Below are 20,802 nucleotides of genomic sequence, written 5' to 3' on the forward strand. Positions count from 1 at the left end.
AGGTCTTCTGGGGTGGGATGGGGTGGGAGCATTCTTATGGAGACAGGGGCATGAGGAGAAGGTATGGGATGTGGAACAGTCAGAGGGTAGAATGAGAGGGGAATAAATCTGGAGAAATGCTAAGATAAAAAACTCAGGTGACAGCAGATGCTGGTGAGGATGTGGAGAAAGAGGAACACTCCTCCATTGTTGGTGGGATTGCAGACTGGTACAACCATTCTGGAAATCAGTCTGGAGGTTCCTCAGAAAATTGAACATTACACTACCTGAGGACCCAACTATACCTCTCTTGGGCATATACCCAAAAGATGCTACAAAATACAACAAAGATACATGTTCAACTATGTTCATAGCAGCCTTATTTATAATAGCCAGAAGGTGGAAAGAACCCAGATGCCCTTCAACAGAGGAATGGATACAGAAAATGTGGTACATCTACACAATGGAGTATTACTCAGCTATCAAAAACAACGACTTCATGAAATTCATAGGCAAATGGAATGAACTAGAAAATATCATCCTGAGTGAGGTTACTCAATCTCAGAAAAACACACTTCGTATGCACTCATTGATAAGTGGATATTAGCCAAAAAGCTCAAATTGCTTAAGATGCAATTCACAGACCACAGGAAGCTCAAGAAGGATGACCAAAATGCAGATGCTCCCACTCCTTCTTAAAAGGGGGAAAATATTCATAGGAGGGGATATGGAAGCAAAGTTTAGAGCAGCGACTCAAGGAATGGCCATTCAGAGCCTGACCCACATGTGGCCCATATATATACAACCACCAAAACTAGATAAGATGGATGAAGCTAAAAAAAATGCATGTGGAAAGGGACCGGATATAGATCTCTCCTGAGAGCCACATCCAGAGCATGTCCAATACAGAGGTCAATGCTAGCAGCAAACCACTACTGAGAACAGGACCTCCTTGGGGGAAATTAGAGGAAGGATTGAAAGAGTTGAAGGAGCTTGCAACCCCATAAAAACAACAATGCCAACCAACCAGAGCTTCCAAGGACTAAACCATTACTAAAAGATTATATACAAACTGACCCAGGACTCCAACTGCATATGTAGCAGAGAATAGCCTTGTTGGGGCACCAGGGGAAGGGAAAGCCCTTGGTCTTGCCAATGTTGGACCCCCAGTGCAGGAGAATATTGGGGGGGGCATTAAGGGGAATGTGTAGGGGGAATACCCGTATGGGGGAGGGGGAGGGGAAAGAATGGGGGCTTATGACAGGAAACCGGGAAGGGGAATAACGTTTGAAATGTAAGTAAAGAAATATATCTAATAAAAAAAATTTTTAATTAAATTAAATTAAAAACAAAGAGGTGAAATTTTCAGGCAAATGGATGGAACCAGAAAATATCATCCTGAGTGATGTAATGCAGACCCATAAAGACATGCATGATATGTACTCACTTATAGGTGAATATTAGCCATAAAGTATAAGATAACCATTCTATAATCCAAGGGAGAATGCTTGAATCTCACTCTCCATCTCACTGAGGTGGATGGAGAGAGTGAACTGTGTGAGAGAGGGGGAAGAGTGGGGATCAGGTGAGGAGAGAATGGGAGGAGCACTGGGAGAGGACTGGAATAGAGAGAGGAAATGATTGGGAGGAGCATCTCTGAGACCAGTTGGAGATCTCAGATGAGGGAAGCTCCTCAGAGTCTAGGGTGACCCTAGCTGAGACTTCTAGCAACTGGGGATATGGAGATTGAAGTGGCCACCATCTATAGCCAGGCTGGATTTCACTGGAGGGAGGGTGACACTAACTTACCTACAAAACCTTCTACCCTAAAGAGGGAATGACCAACCAACGAATGCCTGGCACAACTTGAGACACTTGGAGAGATGGCAAACCCCTGACACTATAAATGATACTCTTTTAGCACAACTGTATTCTAAGAGGCTTCACTCAGCAGCTGATAGAAAAAGATGTTGAGACCAGAAGCCGAACATTAGGTGGAACTCTGGGAGCCTTGTAGAAGAGTGGGGGATGGGATTGAGCAAGTCAGAGGGGTCAAGGACACCACAAGACGACCTACAGAGTCTAAAGGGGGTGGTTCTGATGTTAAGGTCCTGTTTCCCAGTTGGTTCTTGAGTTGTCAGTAAAGAAGGCCAGGCTGCCAATTGCTCCGTGGAAGGTACAAGCAAGACTTACAGGTCCCAGGAGGAAAAGGAGATGCAAGGAAGGAGAGAGGAGTTTCTGCCACGCTTCAGAGGGAGAAGAGCAGCAACCATGTGAGGTCTCAGGGAGAGCTAGGACCTGTGGCCACTACTACAGGTGGGTGGTCAGGGATGTTTGACAGGGGCTATGTGGGACCAGCCACTGAAGTGTAGGGCAGGTGGAGAGATGGAGATAATAAATTGATAAGGGCATGCTTTTCCAGTGTCCAGAAATTATGTCAAGAAGGCACATTGTAGAGGAGCAAACTGTGTGTGTGTGTCGAGGATTGAGGGGAAGCTGGGTGGGGGCTGGTAGCACAGCCACCTCCCTGAAGTAAAGGCAGCAGTATAAAACCAAATGCAACAAGAGTCAACTAACCTGGGCCCATGGGGACTGAGCCACCAACCAAAGAACCTACGTGGGCTGGACCTAGGCCTTCTACACGTTTGTTGCATATGTTCAGCTTTGTCTTCATGTGTGTCCCCTACGTATTGAAGGGGGGCCGTCTCTGACTCTAGATCTGCCTGCCTTTGGATCCTTTCCCCTTAGCTAGGATGCCTTATCGGGTCTCGCTGGGAGAGGATGCACTTTGTTTTGTTGTGACTTGATGCGCCAGGGCCAGTTGGTGCCTATGGGGAACTTCCCCTTCTCCTGTGAGGGGGAGAGGTGACGACAGAGGGAGAGATGCTGTGAGGGTGGGACTGGGAAGAGAGGATGGGGGGAGGGGTTGGAGCGATCTCACAATGGTAAATAGTGGCACTCCTGAAGGTCCTAGAACAGAAAGAGGTAATAACACTCAAAAGGAGTATATGACGAGAAATAGTCAAACCTGGTGCTGAAATCAATAAAAATAAAAGCAAATAACAAAAAAAAATTATGAGGAATTGATGAAACAACTAGTTGGTCCTTTGAGAAAAATCAATATGATTGACAAACCTTTAGCCAGATTAACTAAAGGGCAGAGAGAGAAGATGCAAATTAAGTAAATTAGAGACTAGAAGAGGGATATAACAATAGACATAGAGGAACCAAAATAATCACACAGACATGCTTTAAAAACCTGTACTCCACCAAACTGAAAAATCTAAAGGAAATGATTGTTTTCTTAGTATATGCTATCTACTAAAGTTAAATCAAGATCAGACAAGTAATTTAAGCAAACTTACAACCTTAGTGAAATAGAAGCAGTAATTAAGAGTCTCCCAAAAAAAAAAAAAAGTCTCCCAACCAAAACCAGCCTAAGGTGAGATGGTTTTGTGCAGAAGTCAAAGAAGAATTAATGCCAATACTTATCAAATTACCCCACAAAAACTGAAACAGAAGGAACATTGTACAATTCTTTTACCAGACCACAGTTATCCATCCACAGTTATCAGATCACAGTTATCAAAACTACAAAAAGACCCAGCAAAGAAATGTACAGACTGGCTTTCCTTATTAACATAGTTGCACATCTCCTCAATAAAATACTTGCAAAGAAAATAAATAAAAGCATTTAAAAAAAAAAAAACCATCCACCATGATCAAGTAGACTTCATCCCAGAGTTTCAGAGACAGTTCAGCATGGTAACTGATAAATGTAATCAGTAATATAAAGAGAAAGAAAGACAAAACCACGTGAATATCTCCTTAGATGCAGATAAAGCCTTTGACACACAGTACCATTTTCTTGACGAAAATCCTGTAGTGACTAGAGAGATAGAAGGACCATACCTTAATAAAGGCAGTTTACAGCAAGCTCACAGTCAGAATCAACCTAAATGGAGAGAAACTCCAAGTATTCCCACTAACATCAGGAACAAAACAAGGTGTCCAGCCTCTCCATACTTATTCAATACAATACTTAAAGTCTTAGCTCTAGCTAAGAATCCAGTAGATACAAATGGGAAACAAAGAAGTCAAAAGAATGCATACCATATTTGTCTTTTGGAGCCTGGGTTATGTCTTAAGATGACTTTTTTTCTAGCTCCATCCATTTACTTGCAAATTTCATGGTTTTGTGAATTTTGTTAAGAACTGAGTAATATTTGTATCAATGTACCATGTTTTCATTGTTCATCCATTGATGGACATCTAGGATGTTTCTAATGTCTGGCCATGAGGAATAGAGGAGCAATGAACATGATTGAGCAGGTAACTCTGTAGTAGGCTATAGAGTCCTTTGGGTATATGTCAGAAAGTAGTATGGCTACTATTTCAATAAGCAGGTTAGACTCCATGTAATCGCAGAGATACAGGACTAAGGGTAAGAATGGCTCTCCCTAAGAATGAAATTAGAATAGATCGTTATGGATGAAGGAGGTGGTGACTGGAATAGAGAGGAGAAGGGAAAAGTAGAGCGATGGAGAAGATACAGGTAGGACAGCTAAAACACAGGGCCACTTGAGGAATCATATGGGAAGCTGATGCAGTAAAACATTTCTAATATTCATACACACACACACACACACACACACACACACACACACACGAAGGATATCTAAATAGGACTGGCATTAGCAGGAGAAACAGAAACCCAACTTATTATCTCTTCTCACCAAATGAAGCCTCCAGTTCCAGGAATCAGTTACATCTAATCAAGTTGTTTGCCAAAGAGGTCCCACAGGAACCCTCAAACAACCCAGGCTGTTGCCAAAGTTATTGGTTGCTTTCCACAAACTGATGGTAAGGCTATTAACACTGATGGTTCTTGCCAGCCTCCTTCGCTAGCTACTTACAGCAGGGGATGAAGAGTCCCACTTGCAATGGAAGATTATTCTGGGTAATCCTGGTAGACCATAACATAATCATAAAGTCATTATAGAGAAAGGCAGAAAGGTTCAAGGGGTGAGAAGGTGAGAGGAGGATAGAGGAAGGGAAAGAGAAGATGATGGGATGTGGAACTAAGCCCGAGGAATGGGGGCAACTGTAGAGCCTGGAAATTCAAGGACATAGGTTCTCCCTGCATATTCCAGAAGGAACCCCCTGTGTCAATGCCATGATTTCCATCTGTAATATGACCCCAAGAATGATGAAAAAAATATATGTGTCATTTTTAATTCGGGTAATTTCAAAAATTTTAATAGACTAATATAGAACACAACAAAGATAGAATAATTGAATAAATGCAAAGTGACTTCTTATTTACAAATCTCTTTAGCTTTCCGTGGGGTTGTGCTTAGATACACCCATCACAGAGTGAATACACTGTAACAAAATACATTTAACTACTCCAACATACTGAACATTGCAACTGGATCATGATTGCACATGCTCACAACGCATTAGTTTACCATAGGAAAAGTCACCAAATACCATACATGCAAAGATACACATAAACAGATATAAGTATACACACATATAAAAATGATATACATATATACACGTATTTACACAAGCATACACACATAAACATTCACATGTATACTCATGTATACACACAAACATACAGGTGTACACACATACAAAACACATAAACAGACACACGTACACACAAATACATATGTTTATATGTAATACATATAAACATGTACATATATAAACATACTCATTTATACATAAACATTGAAACCTACACATACATAAATACACACATGTACACATACATATACATGTAAATGAACTGAGATATACAAACAACAAATACATAAAAATACACATCTACAAAGACATAGATATACACATAAATATACACATGTATACACACCATACAATCATACAATTATGATTACATTAGGGTCTACCTGGATTACCCAGAATAATCTTCTATTGCATGTGGGATTCTTCATTCCACCTGCAAGAGAGATGTGTAGTAAGAAGTTAGTGAAGGAGGCTGGGCTGGCAAGAACCATCAGTGTTTTTTTGTTTGTTTGTTTGTTTGTTTTTAAAGCACTTGTTCTTGCAGAAAACTCAGGTTTGGTTTCCAGCATCACATGACAGTTCGCAGTAGTCTGTGAGTCTCTGCTTCCCTTGTCTGAAGTTCTAGGGCCACCAGTGTTTACTACTGAACTTAACCTCGTTAAATTACTTATAAAATGATAGATAGCGTAACTGGCTTAGAAGATAGGGTGAATGGGAGATGACAAGTCAAGATAATGTATGTGAATCCTAAGTTAACAATATGTTGAGTTTAATGTCATTAAGTTATTTTTTCATAATATGAAAACAACGCATACATTCCTGCAACCCCCTTAACCATTTCAACAACATGCTGTAAGAGCATAATAAAATTGGGAGAGAGGAATTAGAAAGGTACATACCACCAAGAAAGGACGAAAGTGTAGGGAGATGAACAAGACTATTACATTGAGCTGATGACTACCTAATGCATACATGACCCAAACCACAAAATAAACCTGATTTACACGCTCAAATACAACAGCCAGAAATTAATTATTTTAAAAATGAGGAAAGATACTTCTTCTTCATTATTATTAGTTTTTGTGTCTTCATGTGTGTGAACCTGGGTGCATGCAGGTGTCTGAAAAGGCCAGAGGACTTGGATTCCCTGGAGTTACAGTTACAGGCAGCCAACATGGTGCTAGTAATTGAACTCTGATTCTCTGGAAGAGCAGTTCATGCTTTTAACTGCTGAGTCATCTCTCCAGCCCAAAAGATCAGACTTCAGTCATGAGACATTACATTAATAGACATACAGAAAAAGAGAATGTGGGTAGGTTAAAAAAACACTAGGCTTAAAGGTCATCTGATCATCTGACAGTTCAAAACACTGTTAAAATATTCCCTATGGGGGTTGGGGATTTGGCTCAGTGGTAGAGCGCTTGCCTAGCAAGCGCAAGGCCCTGGGTTCAGTCCCCAGCTCCAAAATAAAAAAAAAGAAAAGAAAAAAAAATATTCCCTATGATGTAAAATATTCAAGTAATATCCTTACCTCTGTACTTTAAAAATCGTTATTTCCTGGGAACCCGATTACTCTGACAACTTTAATTGCAAATTGCAAATGAATGTAACTTTCGAGCTAGTACATTTAGTTTGGGTTTTAGTGCTGTGAACAGACACCATGACCAAGGCAACTCTTATAAGAACAACATTTAATTGGGGCTGGCTTACAGGTTCAAAGTTTCAGTCCATAATCATCAAGGCAGGAGCATGGCAGCATCCAGGCAGGCCTGGTGCAGGAGGAGCTGAGAGTCCTACATCTTCATCTGAAGGTTGCTAGGAGAAGACTGGCTTCCAGGAAGCTAGGGTGAGGGTCTTAAAGCTCACACCAACAAAGATACACTTGCTCCAACAAGACCACACCTATTCCAAAAGGCCACACCTCCTAATAGTGCCACTTCCTGGGCCAGGCATATTCAAACAACCACACACAAATCCTAATTTCTGATTTCGTTTTTGGTGAATGTTACCCACCAAAACCATACTTGGAAAGAATAGGAAACATATATTGGGAAACCCTGAACCACCACTGCTCCAAATAAGAACACACATCTCTTGTTTTAGAGATCTTCCAACAAAAGATACGCCATCCTGTAACAGAGGTCAAAGTTCAAGTGTTGAGCTGCCAGCAAGGAATAAGACGCAACTTAAAAATCACACTATATTAATGTATGCATATGTGATGTGTCAGTGTGTGATATATGATTTTTAGAGTTCAGTGATTGATTTTACAACAGTGAGGGTAGTTGGCAGAGTGCCACAGGAGGAGGACGTGGAATGGGACAGGAATCTACCTGGGAGGACTAGGCAAGAGCAGGGATAATGTTTCCGCTGATTTCCCAGCCCTGCAGATAACAGTATCAATCACTCATGGAATCTGCTTTATTCTTTCCTTGAACTTAGAGGACTGATCCAGCCAAGGCTCCAAAGACTCACGACTCCTGGCCGTACACTATTGTTTTAAGACAATTGTTTTTAATTGACTTTGATCTCATTCCTTCAGGCACCAGAAACTCATTCTGGAGGCACTGAAATCATGTGGTTGATGTCATTTTCTAAAATTTACTTTTATGTGAATGTGTACTTTGCCTGAATGTATGTATGTGTACCACAAGGATGCTTCATTCCCAGCAATAACAGAGGAGGGAGTCAGATCCCTTAACTGGTGCTTCAGATGGGGTGAACCTCCATGTTGCTGCTGAGAACTGAGACTGGGTCTTCTGTAAGAGCACAGTGGTCTCACCCATTGAGACATCATTCCAGTCTAGATGAAATCTTAGCACAAACAACTGGCTGGAGTTAAAACATGTTTAAATTGATGTAAAATAGGATCATTTGAATTTAATTCTCCCCAAACCATAACTCTAACCTCCTAATCCAAAGCCTAATCCTAACCCTCTGACTCTAACCCTAACTAACCAGTAGCCCCAGTCCTAAATGTCTCTAAAGCTAACTATAACTCCAACACTAACCCCTAACCCTAACCACAAGCCTGAAGGTGAATGCTTGCAATCAGCTTCATTCTTTCTCTAACCCTAAATCCTAGTCTCTAACTCTAATCTTAACACTAACCCCTAGCCTTCTAACCCTAACCCCAAGCTTACGCCTAACCTTTAATAACGTTAACCCTAGGATTTTGTTAACCATGCAAGGTAAACCAGTTTGGATGCAGTAAATATTTACATTGCCCAAATACCTCCCATGTTGATAATTACTACATATAAAGCCAGTTATAATACCCGATGGCAGTTTAATCTCTGAATACATCTCCTTTCTGGAAGCCTTGTTCCTCGTGTGTGTGTGTGTGTGTGTGTGTGTGTGTGTGTGTGTGTGTGTGTACATGCATTTCTTTTTCCTGACTAGTGATCTATCTATGCTAGCCAGTGATCTATCTATGCTAGCCAGGGGATACTTGTTTTGGGTCAGTTTTATGTGCTGGTTTTGTATCAACTTTCTCTGCCTTTACCAGGAGACCTCTTCTCCCACTGAGTCTCGGGATTATCCTTCAGGTTTTTGCAAATTTGGAAGGACTCAAGACAGGGGGTGACCAATCCCACATACATAGTTTCCTAGGTGATTCGGTGACTTCCTTGTGACCCAGGAATGGGTATGTTTGTCATGCTTCCTTATGGGGTCATTGCTGGTCATGTGTTGTTCCCCTTGACACCGCCACAGTGTTGGGTGGGAAGGAACAACTGTTTCTTGCCTTCAGAGTCACTATCATCAGTTGCTCATACAATCCCTGAAGTAAAAGCTTGACAAGGTCACAGGAAAAGTAATTGAAAAATGAAAAATGATGAATCTGAGGTGTGTCCGGAAACAAAGGCCAAATCAGACAATTTCAAGTATGACAAACACCAAGACAAACAGAACAGAAACAAAATACCTTCCAAGTTCCAAAAGCAAAGAAGTACTGAGAACAAGCAAAACAGACCAAAAACGCCTTCAGATTTCTAAAAGCAAGCAGGCAAGCAAACAATACCAAGTGTCAAGACCAAAATGTGTGCAAAAACAACAAACCTGATCATTTAAGCCAAGTACTTTGAAAGCAGACCAAAAATATTATTTATCTAGGTAAGGTCTTTTTAAGCAGCTCAGAATAAACAAACGGACAGCTGACCAAACCAATAGAGGTCTGAATCCCCAAACTCAATGGTCCTAATCCACCAAATGTCTGTGAAAGAACCTAAATGTACTGACCTTGCCTTTTGACTTTGTAGTTCTGCTTCTGGCTAACTGTTCTTGCTGACTGAAGTAGGTGGACTCAGAACATTGGTTTTGTGCTTCATAGGTCGCACTAAGGCAGGCTTGGGGCCTGCACTGGGAACCCAAACACCCAGTGTAGTCACCTGCTATGTTGCTACATTCTTTTATCTGACAGAAAAGCTTCCTGGTTTTTGTTTTGGTTTGGTTTGGTTTGGTTTGGTTTGGTTTGGTTTGGGTTTTTTTTGCTAGGGACTGAACCAACAACCGGAGACCTAATTTGTAGTCATTGCATATAATGGACAGGAGGTGGCACAAGCTTCCCTCAGCATAGGAAGGAGGACTATGAAGCACAGCAAATCCTGTGGTTTTCTTAGCCAATTCCTCTCTGTCTCTCTCTGTGTGTCTGCCTGTCTGTCTGTCTGTCTCTCTCTCTCTCTCTCTCGCTTTCTGTGTGTGTGTGTGTGTGTGTGTGTGTCTCCCTCTCCCCCTAATTTTTCTTTATAATGTATACTTCCTGTAATTTTTAAGCAAGCTCTCTACAGAAAGACACTTGGACTCAAAAAGATAATAACCACCACACTAGGTATCTGATACATAGGGAAGTCACTGACCTTGAAGGGGAAAGCATGTTACTCCATTATCGCTGGTCTATTTTTATCCCGGAAGAAGCTGCCACAAGTTGTTATTTCTTTTAACTGGTTGTATTTGGATTTTACAGAAACCTGATTGAAATCTTATTGAAGTATAATACCAGAGTTTCTTAAAAGCAACTAGTATCACGTTTTTGTTTTGCATAAAATATGCATTAATATCAATTGCCGTCTATTGGCCCAAAGCATCTCTACAAGAAGAGACTGCCCAATATAGACAGTAAGAAAACTAGTTGTGAGTATGTGCAAAGAGGGGTTAACAGGAAGGACAGCCTTTCTCAGACAAGCCCTTCAGCACTGGACATGTATGCTCTCGCTACTGCTCACCAACGCTCCTCGTTCCTCACCGATGCTCCTCACCCACGCTCCTCCCCGATGTTCTTCACCAATGCTCCTCACCGACACTTCCCCCGAGCCCTGGGTTCTGACCTGTCACAGGCAGACAGCAACTTTTCAGTAATTAAATCAAACAGCAGGGGGATACAGACTTTGAGGACATGCTGGACCATGGAAAACACTACTCTCAAGCTCTCTCCTGTCAGCCTGAAACTCCCTATGAGGAAGCTTTGATCCAAGGTACAGAAATCATAGGGAGCTTCGGGCTGACAGCAGGAGAGTCCTCAAGACAACGGAGAACCCAGAAGGCAACACCTCTGTGAACACACATTTGGCAAAAGCCCCGGATATCCTGGGGAGGAAAGCGAATCTGTGGAGTGAGGTAGGTTTAACTGAGCCATCGAGGGTGCTCGGCAAAAACACCTGTTAGGGAGAAGAGAAGGGAGCTTGAAGCCACAGGAGGATGGAAAGGGGACCAAGTGTGACCCGGGTCTCTTTATTCTGGCCGACCTGACTGAGGAAGCATGACACTCACCCTCACTGCAGTGATCATCAGCCCATCCACTCTCCTCTTTTTTGATTGAAAATCTTCAAAGAACTGCCGGATGCCCTCTCTTAACCGCGCCGTCACCAGCAAATCTCTTCAGCTACTCTTTAAGTTTAGCTCTCTGTCATTGTATTCACAAATGAGCTCCATTTGATGGACTCTACCAACGCTGCTAAGGGTCCTTCTATCAATTGCCTGGTCGCTCTTGTCTTTGTTCTCATGAGCTAAAAGCATAGCTTATTCATTTGTCCGGAATAGAACATCTAGCTCTCCATACATTTGCATACAGTCTTGGCAGGGGCACAGCCTGCGGCGCCTGTTCAGGGCCAATAGGGGGCAGCATGTTTCTTCACAAACTGCTTAGCTTGGCGCGCCCGAAGTCTGCAACTCGGTTTTCATTTGTGCTTCCTTCCTTCTTTCCTTCCTTCCTTCCTTCCTTCCTTCCTTCCTTCCTTCCTTCCTTCCTTCCTTCCTTCCTTCCCTCCCTCCCTCTCTCCCTCCCTCCCTCCCTCTCTCCTTCCCTCCTTCTTTTCTTTCCTTTCGTTTTTCTTTCTTTCATTCTTTCCCTTAATTTATTTATTTATTCGCTTTGTATCCCAATATCAGTCCTCCTCGCCCAGGCATTTACTTCTACAACACAGTCTGGAGGTCCGATCCAGAGCTAAAGCTGGTTCAGGGCTCTTCATTCTGCACAGCTTTAACTTCCTTGCCAGCATTCCTTTCTAGAGCATTCTCTTTTAGAGTGTTATTCTGGTGACCTCCATTTTCAAGGCTTCAGAACTTCTTGGTCGCTCATCCTGTCAACAACAGATATTCTGCCAAGTGGGCAGTACAAGAAAGAACAGTGGGTCATACAAGCCCGTATACCATCTCTTGGAAATTCCCACTCTTGGGGAGAATAGCACCGAGATGCCTGCCATGGCACCAGTCCTCACAGACCACACACTGAATCATCTCATCTGGAACCTCACCTCGGGACCAAGATGAGGTCCCTTACAAACGCAGTATAATCCAAAGAGGCTGACATTCGTACTTACTGCAAGAATTAACTTTCCATTTGTAGGGAAATAATTTGCATTCCAAATTTTTAAACTTGCTCTTTCCACAATCACAACAAAAAATTTTTTTGGTATACAGTTCAATCGTTTATGACTCCCAAGGCGTAACTGCAAGCTAGGCAAATTCCGCTGCTCCTTCTCGCCCTGGCACCCGGGTACTGCAGGCACACCGTGCTTGTCTCTTTGATGAGCCCAGGGATAGCCTAGGACCCCTGCTGGAGGGCACAGCACCGCAGTCGGTTTAGAGGATCACACCCCTTCCAGACTGATGACAAGATGTACCAAGCAACTTCAGATAACCAGAAGGAGAAAGGGTTAATTTGGGCTTATGATGGGTAAGCTTGTTCTCACCAAGACAAGAAATAATGGCCAACGGGTGAACAAATAAAAACTTAATTATTTTAGTGGCCAAAATAAGATCATCGTGAAATATAATGGCAAAAGTTAATGAAATTAAGTGTGTGGGCACTTGTGATGGCTCTTGAGATTAAAATTCCTCGGCCTACACACGTGAACCATCACGAATCTATATGTGTCTATGGAAGTGTTTCTTCTTGATGAGACAGTAAAGCAGATTGTTCTGTCTTCTGAGTGTAGGCCTCTGTAATCAACTGAACAGAGCCTGAATAGAAGCAAAGACAAACAAGGAGGGAACTTCTGCCAGCCGCCTAGACCCTCTGGGACAGCAGATTTTCTTGCCTTGAGCTTGCTGGGTTTTAATCTGGATTTGACACCATCAGCTCCAGCCTTCGGATTTGAATGAAAACTACACTGTTCTTGTCTCTTGAGTCTCCTGCTGACTGGCTGCCTTTATAATTCGGTGCGCCTGTTCCTTATAAATCTCTCTTAAATGTCTTTTTAATTAAAGACTAATATTGATCCAGAAGAAGAAGAAGAAGAAGAAGAAGAGGAAGAGAAGAAGAAGAAGAAGAAGAAGAAGAAGAAGAAGCAGCAGCAGAAAGAAGAAGAAGAAGAAGAAGAAGAAGAAGAAGAAGAAGAAGAAGAAGAAGAAGAAGAGAAGAAGAAGAAGAAAGAAGAAGAAGAAGAAGAAGAAGAAGAAGAAGAAGAAGAAGAAGAAGAAGAAGAAGAAGAAGAAGAAGAAGAAGAAGAAGAAGAAGCTGTTCACATCTGGGCTGACCAGGAATCAGCCTGTCTGTCTGTTTGTCTGTCTGTCTTTCTTATTTTCTTTCTTTCTTTTTCTCTTCCTTTCCTTTTTTTTCTTCTTTTAGCTCCCTAATTTTCCTTTATGATATATATTTTCTGTAATTTTTAGGCAAGCCCTCTATAAAGTGACTCCCTTTCTCAAAAATTAAAGATAATAAAGGCAATTTTTAAACACCACATGAGATAACTGGTATTTAGAAACGTCACTGACCTTGAAGGAAAACAATGTTACTCCATTACGATGTGTTTGTTTTCATCCTGCAAGCAGGTGCCACAAATTGTTATTTTCTAAATAACACCTAGAAAGTGACTTAACACATTATCTTTACGGTAACTGAGTGCTTTTCAAGAATATAATTAGTATGCTGTTCCAGGATCTGTAAATTAAGGAAGCCTTAATTGTCATAACTTCCAGGATGCTCTTCATGCAAATGCCTAGACATAACACGATTCTTGTCCATTGCACTGTTAGGATCTACACCAATGCTAGTAAGTAAATTCCTAGCTTGTGTAGACAACATGGTTCCAGGGAGTGGCAGGTAAGGTTTGACCAGTGTTCCAAAGTGGGACTAACAGACTCCATAAGTGCATTTAATTTAATTTAGTGTTTGTTTGTTTGTTTGTTTGTTTTGAGACAGGGTCTCACCATGTAGACCAGGCTGGCTTACAAAATCCATCCACCTCTTGTTGGGAACAAGCAAAAGAAATGTATACTAAGCACTACCATTTTGTTTTCAGACTCCATTTAATCATAGGAAGAAACTAAATTCAAGGTCCCGGGTCCTATGGGACTTCCCCATACATGAACAGTTTCCCTTGTAAACAGCTGTCTGAGTCCAGACATCTCAGGGACAACTTGTAAGGAGAGTTATCTGAGTCCAGACATCTCAAGGACAACTTCTCCATCTTGCTGGCAGGATCAAACAAGTTCATGTTCCCAGACCCAGGGATGAACGCCTATCCCACCTGTCCAAATGTTTCCTTAATCGTCTGTTAACCAGTAAAGAATATAGAAACTGCTGATATCTAAAGCAAGGTGCATACGTTGTAAAAATACATAACCAGTTGCCTGTTCTGCCCTAATTACCTACACGCAGCTGGCCTGCTCCCTTCTCCCCTTATCACTCTGAGCTCCAGACATAATGTCTAGGAGAATGAATTAAGGGCCTTGAAGCCAGGTGTCTTGGATATGGCCCAGTCTCCAACGGGAAATCCCTTGCTTGACCCATAATGTCAAAATAGCACCGCAGCTCACCCAAGCCCCACCCCCACCCCTTTGCAGTCTCACCCTTTGAAAATGCAATACAGCTTCTCCCCCGCACCCCCTCCCTGGGACTCAGTTCAGATCTCAAACTGGCCACCTTCCTGAGCACTCAGAAAATAAAGCCTTTCTTTTTAAAGCTTCTGTCTCTAAAGGTTTAGGGTTTTCTCAGCTTCCACCCCAGAGCCACTCTGACTCCATAGTTCTGGGGTTAAAGACGTGACATACAATACATGGCATGCATTTGATTTTAAAGTCAAGCAAATTCTAATTGCAAACAAATTAGAACACTCGGCAAATCAAACTTACATGCAGACACATCTTAAAACAAATAAGATTTCATTTGATAGGCAGTGTTGAACAAAATTAAGCTGCATGTTTTCATAGCATACCTCAGCATCTTTAATTATGGGGACAGAAGGTGACAAGATACTCTTGTGCTCTGCTCAATCGCCACATCTGAATTGTTTTAAGGAACGGATATGTCACTGTGTAAAAAGACTTTTCCTTGGGAGGTGCAACACATACACGTCTACTCACCCCAGATAGGGAGTCCATAACAGACCAAAGTATGGATGTCATCTGTGAACCATGAGTTCTATTAGGGTTACTTACAGACATATAGATGAGGGGTTACTTACAGACGCAGAAATGACTCAAAGACAGCTTCACCATCCAAGCCTGCTTCACCATGGCTCACGGGAGCTGAGACTCTTGTGTGAACCATGGATCTACACAACCAGCAGGCAGCTCAACAGGTTGGTGAGTGTCCGTCCTAAGTGACTCTTTGGCCTACACCTCTTCCAAGAAGCTCAGCTGGTTTCTGCTTCTTCTGGACAACTGGTCTAGTCTGAGTCTTCTTTGCAGTTTGGCTTTTCTGAGAGTGCCTCTTAGCAGCTTTATTGCTTATTCTAGGAATGGGGGTGGATGTCAAGAGAATCTGGTCAATTTCAGGGACTTCCTGAAGCTATTTTGTTTACTTTTCCTTGCTGTATAGCATATCTCAACCTAGGAGGAAACTGTCACACAAAATATGCTTAGATTTACCTTTACTGTTTGAATTATGTTCTGTTTTATTAAGCCTCTTTGATTCATGGGTCTAATTCATCATTAATGTCCTGCAAATATACATCACTGGCCTGATAAATCTGATCAGTTTATTTCAGCATCTGGAGTGCAAGGAGAGTATGGGGAAGTCCAATCTTTATAGTAACTTAAAACAAACAAACAAACAAGCAAAAAAACAGAGTCTCACTATGTAGCCTGTAGCTCACTATATAGATCAGGCTGTCCTCAAACTCACTCTAAGATCCTAGAATTATACACCAGCAAATCTAGCTGTTAGCTTACTGATCAGCCCATTTGCCTTCCTCAATGGTATTCAATAAAGTGTGTCCCATTCACTTATGTACTTCTTAATTGTTTAATGTGGGGTCAAATGATGTCGCTCCAGCTGGCTTAGAAGTTGACGTGTAGGCAGCTGGTTCAACCAAGTTGTTTTTCGCATATTTCAAGACCACATACTGGCCTTTTTGCCAAGTTGGCGCCAAAAGTGAAGAAGGAAGCTCCTGCCCCTGCCAAAGCCAAAGCCAAAGCGAAGGCCTTGAAAGTTACGAAGGCGGTGCTGAAAGGGGATCACAGCCACAGAAGGAAGAAGATCCGAATGTTACCCATTTTCTGGTGGCCCAAGACACTGCAGCTCCAGAGGCAGCCAAAATATCCTCGAAAGAGTGCACCCAGGAGAAACAAGCTATGACCACTACGCTATCATCAAATTCCCACCGAGTCAGCCATGAAGGAAATAGAGGACAACAACACGCTGGTGTTCACTGTGGATGTCAAGGCCAACAAGCACTAGATCAAGCAGGCCATGAGGAAACTCTATGACATTGATGTGGCCAAAATCAATACCCTGACGGAGAGAAGAAGGTGTGTGTTCACTTGGCTCCTGACTATGATGCTCTAGATGTTGCCAACAAGATTGGGATCATCTAAAGTGAGTCCAGATGGTTAATTCTAAATATACACTTTTTTCACCATAAAAAAAAAATCACATATTAGATGATTGGCCCAAATATTCTATACCAAACCAACCTACTACATAGTTCCTAAATGTTGGAGTTGGACTCTTAAGATATGGGTATTTAATTTTGCTTTTCTGCAGCTGTGTGTGTGTGTGTGTGTGAGAGAGAGAGAGAGAGAGAGAGAGAGAGAGAGAGAGAGGATGGGAGGGAGGAAGAGGGCGACAGAGAGAGACTTCGAGGCCAGAAAAATGTGTTGGACCCTCTGGTGCTAGGATTGCAAGACATTACAGGAGAGAACCAACTCAAACAGTTTGTCCTCTGACCTGTCCATGCTAACTGTGGCACACATGCCATGCCCTCCACCCACTGAAAAAGCAAATAAATCGAAAAGTATCTTATACATAGCTCCCACCCCCGGCACACAAAATAAAATGTAAAACCACTGCTGGATTTTTATAAACAAGGCAGCAGAGTCCCAATGAAAGTCGGGGAAGAGAGGCAGCAAGAGGCAGTCAGGTTCAAAGACACAAAATTAAATCTGCACTGTTCCACAGTGTAGTACGTTTCCTCACTGTGCCAAAGACTGGAACTGATATACGTGTCTAGTAGAGTAGCAGCATTTCCAGTAAGTAAACACGTGGAGTGCATTTTGTCTTGCGTAGTTTTTGAGACAGCATTTATATAATCATGGTTCCTATCATTCCCATGTCCCCAGTACCTCAGTAAAAATCTATTCTATTTCCCCCTCCAACAGAGATCCATGTGCCCCCCCTCCAGCCCTTTAGCTTTACCTAACATTTCTAGGTGTGTGGACTGTAGGTGGCTTGGTTATCATTTACTTAGCAGCTAATATTCACACATAAGTAGATACATACCATACTTATCCTTCTGGTTCTAGGATACCTCACTCAGGATGGATTTTTTCTAGTTCCATCCATTGGCCTGCAAATTTCATCAGGTCATTTTTTAAAATAGCTGAGTAATACTCCATTGTGTAGATATACCACATTTCCATTATCCATTCTTCAGTTGAGGGACATCTAGGTTGTTTCCAGTTTCTCACTATTACAAATGAAGAAGCAATGAACATGGTTGAGCAAGTGCCCTTGTGGCAGCATCCACTGGGTGTATGCCCAAGAGCGGTATAGCTGAATCTTGAGCAGATCAATTCCTAACTTTCTGAGGAACCGCCATATTGATTTCCAAAGTGTCTGTACAAGTGTTCACTTACACCAGCAATGGAGTAGTGTTCCCCTTGTTCCACATCCTCCACAGCACGAGCTGTCACTTGTATTATTGATCTTGGTCATTCTGACAGATATAAGATGGAATCTCAAAGAAGTTTTCGTTCACTTTCTCCTGATGGCTAAGGATGTTGAACATTTTTTGAGTTGTTTATTTTTATTTCATGTGCCTTTATGTTTTGCCTGAATGTATGTTCGTATGAGGGTGTGGGATCCCCCAAGGGCTGGAGATCTATACAGAGAGCTATAATCTGCCATTGTGTACCAGGAATTAAACCCAGATCCAGTGATCTTAACTCCCCAGCCCCTGTTGAACATTTCTTTAAGTATCCCTCAGCCCTTTGAGATTCTTCTAATGATAATTCTCTGTTTAGATCTGTAACCCTTTTTTTAAAATGGTATGGTTTGGTATTTCAATATCTAGTTTCTTGAGTTCTTTAATTTTTTTTAAGATTTTTATTTATTTTACGTATGTGAGTACACTGTAGAGTGAGTACACTGTAGCTGTCTTCAGACACACCAGAAGAGGGCACCAGATCTCATTACAGATGGTTGTGAGCCACCATGTGATTGTTGGGAATTGAACTCAGGACCTCTGGAAGAGCAGTCAGAGCTCTTAACCACTGAACCATCTCTCCAGCCCTCTTGAGTTCTTTATTTTGAATTTTAGTCTTCTTTCAGATGTGGAGTTGGTGAAAATCTTTTCCCATTCTGTAGGCTGCTGCTTTGTCTGATTGACAGTGTCCTTTGGTTTATAGAAGTTTTGCAGTTTCTTAAAGTCCCACTTATTAATTGTTTATCTCAGTGACTTTGCTAACAATGTTCTGTTCAGAAAGTCGTCTCCTATGCCAATGTGTTCAAGACTATTCCCACTTTGTCTTCTCTCAGGTTCTGTGTATCTGGTTTTATGTTGAGGTTATTGATCCACTTAAACTTGAGTTTTATGCAGGGTGATAAATATGGATCTATTTGCATTCTTCTACGTGTAGACATCTAGTTTGACCAACACCATTTGTGGATGATACTGTCTTTTTTCCAGTGTGTATTTCTGGCTTCTTTATCAAAAATCAAGTGTCCATGGGTGTGTAGATCCATGTCTGGGCCTTCAATTTGATTCTGTTGATCCCCATGTCTGTATGTATGCCAGTACCACATGGTTTTTATTACTATTGCTAAGTAGTACAACTTCAAATTGGGAATGATGGGACATCCAACAGTTCTTTCGTTGTTCAGGATGGTTTTATCTATCCTGAGTTTATTGCTTTTCTGTATGAAGTTGAGCATTGTCCACTCAAGGCCTGTGAAGAATGTTTTTTGTAATTTTGATGGTGACTGCATTGAATCTGTAGATTGCTTTTCTGGGGGGAAATAAAATATTTATCTCCTTGGCTTTGCAGAGGCATTTTAGTGTTATGAGTTCCGTCTGTCAGTTGTTGGTTTGGATCCCTGGGCAAATGGAGTCCTCTTCAGAAAGTCCGTTCTCAGACCTATACTCTGTAGGGCTCTGCCTACATTTTCTAACAGTTTTGGTGTCTCAGGTTTCACATGTAGGTCTTTGGTCCATCTAGAATTACTTTTTGTGCCAGGGAATAAGTTCATATCCAATTTCATTTTCTATACTTAGAACTCCAGTTTTCACAGTACAATTTGTCCAAAATGCGATCTTTTCTGTGTTTGCATCTTTGTTGAGCATTAGATGGCTGTACTCCAATATACAAAGTTGAGACTGGATTCCAGGTTGGGGCTGGTGTTAGGATTGAGGTTAATTGGGTTTGGGGATAGGGTTGGCTTTGGTGCATGGGTTGTGGTTGTGGTAAGTGTGGGGTGGTTTGTGGTTGGTGTTAGGGTTAGGGGTGGGTAGGCATTTGGGTTAGGTTTGGAGTTAGCATTGGGGACTTAGTTGGGAATGGGGTGAGGGCAGGCCTTAGGGATGGGTTTGAGGTTGTACTTGGGCAAGGAGATGACCAGGGGCGAGATGGAGTTTAGGGATATGTTTGGGGTTGAGGTTAGAGTAGGGCTGGAGATGGTGTTAGAGTTGGGATTGTGTTGGCTTGGATGTGGAATTGGGGTGGGTTTTAAACTTGATGTTGGGTTTGGGGTTGAGGTAGGGATTGCGGATGACACTAGGGTTAGGGTGATAATTGTGCGTGATATTGGGGTAGGATTGAGGGTGGGGATTGCTTGAGGTTAAAATAGTTGAGAAATCGGGTCATAGAAGGTTCCTGTGACAACCTGTACCCTACCTCTGAAAAATAAAAAACAGCCTAGACAGGAAGCCATCAAAGAGAACTCTTTAAAAATTGTGACCATGATGCTGATGTATAACTCTCCACAATTCATGGCTCCTGGCGGCATGCCGGTGGGGAGGCACTCAGTTTTCATCAAGGGTCCAGCCACTAGGAGTTTGACCATGTTCCATGAGTATATGGTTAACATAAATTAAACTTGTGGGTTTTGGTGGTTGTGGTGATGTTGGTGGTTTCTTTCTTGCTTGCTTTTTCTTTTCTTTTGCTTGGTGGATAGGTCACAGGGGTGGAGGGCCAGACCCAGGACAGCTAGGGAGTGAGTGTGTTTCAAGTGCATTATGTGAAATTTCCCAAATAATCATTAGAAATATTATGTTGGGAGGAGGGGGAAAGAAAGGAGGCTGAGCAAGCCAGGGGCAGCAAACCAGTAAGCAGTATTTCTCCATGGTCTCTGCATCAGCTTCTGCCTCCATGTTCCTGCCCTAACTGCTTTGATGAACTGTTGTATGG

General features: G+C 42.1%; 2 pseudogenes; one reads left to right on the forward strand and one right to left on the reverse strand.

Annotated features, from left to right (window-relative positions):
• Positions 1–10,703: 10,703 nt before the first annotated feature.
• LOC116899675 lies at positions 10,704–15,471 on the reverse strand (annotated as a pseudogene).
• A 32-nt stretch (positions 15,472–15,503) lies between these two features.
• LOC116899776 lies at positions 15,504–16,800 on the forward strand (annotated as a pseudogene).
• Positions 16,801–20,802: the final 4,002 nt, after the last annotated feature.

The sequence above is a fragment of the Rattus rattus genome, chromosome 1 (genome assembly GCF_011064425.1).
Source record: "Rattus rattus isolate New Zealand chromosome 1, Rrattus_CSIRO_v1, whole genome shotgun sequence".
In the NCBI taxonomy this organism is placed as follows: domain Eukaryota; kingdom Metazoa; phylum Chordata; class Mammalia; order Rodentia; family Muridae; genus Rattus; species Rattus rattus.